Below are 5,653 nucleotides of genomic sequence, written 5' to 3' on the forward strand. Positions count from 1 at the left end.
TACATGTGTAGCCTGCAACAACGATTAGGACATCCACCCCAACTTCTGAATTCGTCTGCGTTGACCGCACCAAAGGTGCACGCCTTGGTGCTCACCAAAATCCGACTTCCGACTTCTTCTGCTATGCGGGGTCTTTGAGGTTGGCGCAGTGCGCACAACCAGGGGAGTCAACCCACCGAATGCAACACCTCCCCTATATAAGCTATTTGTCTGATTCTCATACATGCGTAGACTGCAGCAATGATTAGGACATCCACCCCAACTTTTGACTTCTTAAACAAGACAGGGTCTTTGAAGTTGGTGCAGTGCACACAACCAGGGGAGTCGACCCATCAAACGCAACACCTCCCCTATATAAAGCTATTTGTCCGATTCTCATACGTGTAGTCTGCAGCAGCGATTAGGACATCGACCCCAACTTCCGAATTCGTTTGCATTGACCGCACCAAAGGTGCACGCCTTGGTGTGCACCCTGGAGTGCACTTTGGTGCTCACCTCGGTGCACACTTTGGTGTGCACCTCGGTGTGCACCAAAGGTGCGCACCTTGGAGCGCACCAAAGGTGTACACTTTGGAGCGCACCACATAGGGTCTTTGAGAGGTTGGCGCAGTGCGCACACCAAGGTGGGTGTTGAGGTGCGTGCCGAGGTGGGTGGGTGCTAGGGTGCGCTCCATGGTGGGTGCCAGGGTGGGTGCGTGCTAGGGTGGATTCCAAAGAGGGTCATAGGGTGGGTGCCAAGGTGGGTTGGTGATATAGTGGGTTCAAAGGTGGGTACTAGGGTGGGTTCCAAGGTGGGTCACAAGTTGGGTGCCAGGATGCGTGGGTGTTAGGTTGGGTGCCAAGGTGGGCTCCTGCGTGGGTGGGTGCTAGGGTGGGTTTCAAGGTGGACGCGAGGGCGGGTGCCAAGGTGGGTAACAAGTTGGGTGTTAGGATGGGTGAGTGCTAGAGTGGGTGCCAAGGTGGGTGGGTGCTAAGGTGGATGCCAAGGTGGTTCACAGGGTGGGTGGGTTCTAGGGTGAGTTCCAAGGTGGGTCACAGGTTCAGTGCTAGGGTGGGTGTCAAGGCGGGTGTCGAGGTGCCTGGGTGCTAGGGTGTGGATGCCAATGTGGGTCATAGGGTGGGTACTAGGGTGGGCTGCAATGTGGGTGCCAAGGTGGGTAACATGCTCGGTGGGTTCTAAATTGGGTGCCAGGGTGGGTGTGCACCCACCTTGCCCGAGGTGGGTGCCAAGGTGCCAGTGTGGGTGGGTGCTAAGGTGGATGCCAAGGTGGGTGAGAAGGTGGGTGATAGGTTGAGTGGTAGGATGGGTGGGTGCCAAGATGGGTCACAGGGTGGGTGCAAGGGTGGGTAGGTGCTAGGGTTGGTGTCAGGGTGGGTGGGTGCTAGGTTGGGTTCCAAGGTGGGTGCGAGGGTGAGTGTCAAGGTGGGTCACAGGTTAGGTGCTAGGATGGGTGAGTGCTAGGGTGCAAAGGTGCCAGGGTGGGTGCTAGGATGGGTCGATGCTAGGGTGAGTGGCAAGGTGGGTCCACAAGTGTCAAGGTGGGTGCCGAGGTGGGTGCCAAGTCGGCGACTGCTATGGTGGATGCCAAGGTGGGTCACGGGGTGGGTGCCAAGTTGCTAGGTTGGGTTCCAAGGTGGGTGCCAACGTGGGTGCTAGGGTGCGTGGGTTAAAGGGTGTGTCACAACGTGGGTGCCAGGATGGGTGCGCACCCACACTGGCCAAGACGGGTGCGGGTGCAAGGTTGGGTTCCAAGCCCGGTCACAGGCTGGGTGCTAGGATGGGTGGGTGCCAAGGTGGGCACCAGGGTGGGTGCACCCACCCTGGCCAAGGTGGGTCACGGGGTGGGTCCTAGGGTGGGTAACGGGGTGGGTACTAAGGTGCGTGCCAAGGTGGGTCATAGGGTGGGTGCCAAGGTGGGCACCAGGGTGGGTGTGCACCAACCCTAGCCAGGGTAGGTCACGGGGTGGTTGTCGGGGTGGGCGTCAAGGAGCCAAGGTGGGTGGCAAGTAGCCAAGTTGCGTGCCAAGGTGGGTGTCGGGGTGGGTGCCAAGGATCCAAGGTGGGTGCCAAGGAACCAAGGTGGGTGTCTGGGTGGGTGCCGAGGTGGGAGCCAGGGTGGGTCCCAAGGTGAGTGCAAAGGTGGGTGCCAGGGTCAAGGTGAGTGCCAATGTGGGTTCCAAGGTGCCAGGGTCAGGGTGAGTGCCAATGTGGGTTCAAAGGTGCTAAGTTGGGTGCGAGGTTGGGTGCGAGGGTGGGTGGGTGCCAAGGTGTGCTAGGTGGAAGCCCGGGTGGGTCGGCATCCCATGGGTGTCGAGTTGGGTGCCTGATGGGTGCTTCTTGTCAAGTTTTAGTCGTCGGGACTCATTTCGAGCCTTAGAGGTCGTTTCTTGTCCGGTTGCCCTGTCTTCGACCTGGGAACCCAATTTTGGTCCTCGGGTCCCATTTTTTTTTGTCTCGCATCCCACTTTTGGCCTGTGGCCTTTTCGGGGTCGATTCTCGTTTTGGGCATCAGAGCATGTTTCTTCTCCTAAAACCCAATATTTGTTTATTAAGTCTCGGAACACATTTTTGTTCTCGTGGACCCATCATGGGTCTTGGAACGCATTTGTGGTCCTTGGGTCCCATTTTGCATCCCGAAACTTGTGTTTTGGTGCTTGATCCCTATTTTGGGTGCCCACCTTGCACCAAGTGCGCACCCGGGGCAAACCGAGCGCCTTGGTGCACCGGGGCAAGATCGAGCGTGCACCCGAGGCGCCCCGAACATGCACCAAGGTGCACTCGGCCCACATGTGAGCGCAGGTCGTTGCGCCCGAGGTGGTGTGTGGGCACCGCGTTGCAGACGGGACACTGCACGCACACGACGCCCCCTCCAGGTGCACGCACGTAGGCCGGGCCGGGTGCACACCCGACGCCCTAGCAAGGTGCGCGCACCCGGGCAGGGCTCACACTTGGCGAACGGGGCGCACTTCGCGAGGGAGGGTGTGCACCTCGACGGGGGTGGGTGGCCGGGGTGGATTCGCACGTGGGTCGCGGTTTGCTAAGTACACACTGCGACAAGCTCATAACGGGTGCGATCATACCAGCGTTAGTGCACCGGATCCCATCAGAACTCCGCAGTTAAGCGCGCTTGGGCCGGAGTAGTACTGGGATGGGTGACCTCCCGGGAAGTCCCGGTGTTGCACCCTTTTTTAGTTTTTCGCCGGGCGTCGCAATGCTATTTGAATAAACCTTTTGCCCGTTTGCGTTCTCGTCGGGGCCGGGCCGGGCCGGGGTGCGCTGCCCGCACTACCGCGCGCGCGGGGGGCGACACCGAGCGCGCACCCGAGGCGCCCCGAGCACACAGGCCACGGTGCAACCCGGGCGTTGTGCGCGCACCCCGGTGCGCCCGAGGTGCTGCGCGCGCACCCAGGTGAAATCGGTGTGCACCTCGGCCAGTGCGCGCTCGGTCGAGTCGCGCACGTTGGCCAAGGTGCACGGTGATGTTTCTTACTCTAAGGTTCCGCACCAGACGCCCGGGACAGGTGAGCGAAGCTGGGCGGGGCCGGGTGCGCGGCCGGGGCAGGTGCACGCAGCTGGAGAGAGCTTTGGAGCACACTTCGGAGCGCACCAATGATGCGCTCCATTCAAAAGTTTCCTGAAAAGGCAAAAAAAGTTGAGATTATAGAATTTCCCACTTGAGAGATTGTAAAAAAAAAAAATTTAAAATGAAGGAAACGCGGGTGCCAAGGTGTGCGCAGCCCAGCCAAGGTGTGCGCACCAAGGCGCCCACCCTGGCGAAGGTGCACGCAAGGTGCGCACCCGAGGCAAACCGGACAATTAACCCAACTTTCGACTTCGCGCGCACCTTGGAGCGCACTTCGGAGCGCTCCTTGGTGCGCACCAATCTTGGGCACCTCGGAGTGCACCATGGCGCCCACCAAGGTGCGCACCCGGGGCAAACCGAGCTCCGACTTCGTGCGCACCTTGGAGCGCACGAAAGGTGCGCACCATGGCGCCCACCAAGGTGCGCAGCCCAGCCAAGGCGTGCGCATCAAGGTGCGCACCCTGGCGAAGGTGCGCACCCGGGGCAAACCGAGCTCCGACTTCGTGCGCACCTTGGAGCGCACAAAAGGTGCGCAACCCAGCCAAGGTGTGCGCACCCCGGTCAAACCGAGCTCCGAATCGTGCGCACCAGAGGTGCACGCCATCGTGCGCACCTTGGAGCACACTTCGGAGCCCTCCTTGGTGCGCGCCGATGTTGCGCACCTCGGAGCGCACCCGGGGAAAACAATGCAATTAACCCGACTTTCGACTTCGTGGGCACCTCGGAGCGCTCTCGGGTTCGCACCTCGGAGCACACCGAGGTGCGCACCTTTGATGCGCTGCCTTCACCAATTTCCAGAAAAGGCAAGAAAACATTGAGAAGGTGTGCGCACCGAGGTGCCCACCCTGGCGAAGGTGCACGCGAGGTGCGCACCCGGGGCAAACCGGGCTCCGACTTCGTGCACGCCGCACCTTGGAGCACACTTCGGAGCGCTCCTTGGTGCGCACCAGGGCGCGCAACCCAGCCGAGGTGCCCACCCCGGCGAAGGTGCACGCGAGGTGCGCACCCGGGGCAAACCGGGCTCCGACTTCGTGCACGCCATGGTGCCCACCGCGGCGAAGGTGCACGCGAGGTGCGCACCCGGGGCAAACCGGGCTCCGACTTCGTGCACGCCGCACCTTGGAGCACACTTCGGAGCGCTCCTTGGTGCGCACCATGGTGCCCACCAGGGCGCGCAACCCCGCCGAAGGTGCACGCGAGGTGCGCACCCGGGGCAAACCGGGCTCCGACTTCGTGCACGCCGCACCTTGGAGCACACTTCGGAGCGCTCCTTGGTGCGCACCATGGTGCCCACCAGGGCGCGCAACCCCGCCGAAGGTGCACGCGAGGTGCGCACCCGGGGCAAACCGGGCTCCGACTTCGTGCACGCCATGGTGCGCACCGCGGCGAAGGTGCGCACCCGGGGCAAACCGGGCTCCGACTTCGTGCACGCCGCACCTTGGAGCACACTTCGGAGCGCTCCTTGGTGCGCACCAGGGCGCGCAACCCAGCCGAGGTGCCCACCCCGGCGAAGGTGCACGCGAGGTGCGTACCCGGGGCAAACCGGGCTCCGACTTCGTGCACGCCGCACCTTGGAGCACACTTCGGAGCGCTCCTTGGTGCGCACCATGGTGCCCACCAGGCCGCGCAACCCAGCCAAGGTGTGCGCACCAAGGTGCACGCGAGGTGCGCACCCGGGGCAAACCGGGGTCCGACTTCGTGCACGCCGCACCTTGGAGCACACATCGGGGCGCTCCCGGGTTCGCACCGGCGTTGCGCACCGTGGTGGGCACCTCGGAGCACACCAAGGTGGGCAGCGAGGTGCGCACCTTTGATGCGATGCCTTCACTAATTTCCATAAAAGGCAAAAAAAAAACGAGATTTTAAAATTTCCGTTTTGAAAGATAGTGAGAAAAAGGGAATGCTGGTGCCATCTTGAGCCCGCCCTGGTGCGCAGCCCAGCCAAGGTGTGCGCACCAAGGTGCCCACCCTGGCGAAGGTGCGCGCCCGGGCAATTAACCCAACTTCCAACTTCGCGCGCGCCAGGGTGGGAGCGCACCCAACAACCGGGCCTGGGAAGAGCCAATGCG

General features: G+C 62.1%; 1 non-coding gene across 1 annotated transcript; it reads left to right on the plus strand.

The window, feature by feature from the left end:
- Positions 1–3,067: 3,067 nt before the first annotated feature.
- Positions 3,068–3,186, plus strand: LOC131870456 (5S ribosomal RNA). The gene has a single exon (XR_009368765.1). It is a non-coding gene; the product is annotated as a 5S ribosomal RNA (ribosomal RNA).
- The last annotated feature ends 2,467 nt before the right edge of the window (positions 3,187–5,653 follow it).

This window comes from Cryptomeria japonica, unplaced genomic scaffold (assembly GCF_030272615.1).
Source record: "Cryptomeria japonica unplaced genomic scaffold, Sugi_1.0 HiC_scaffold_330, whole genome shotgun sequence".
In the NCBI taxonomy this organism is placed as follows: Eukaryota; Viridiplantae; Streptophyta; class Pinopsida; order Cupressales; family Cupressaceae; genus Cryptomeria; species Cryptomeria japonica.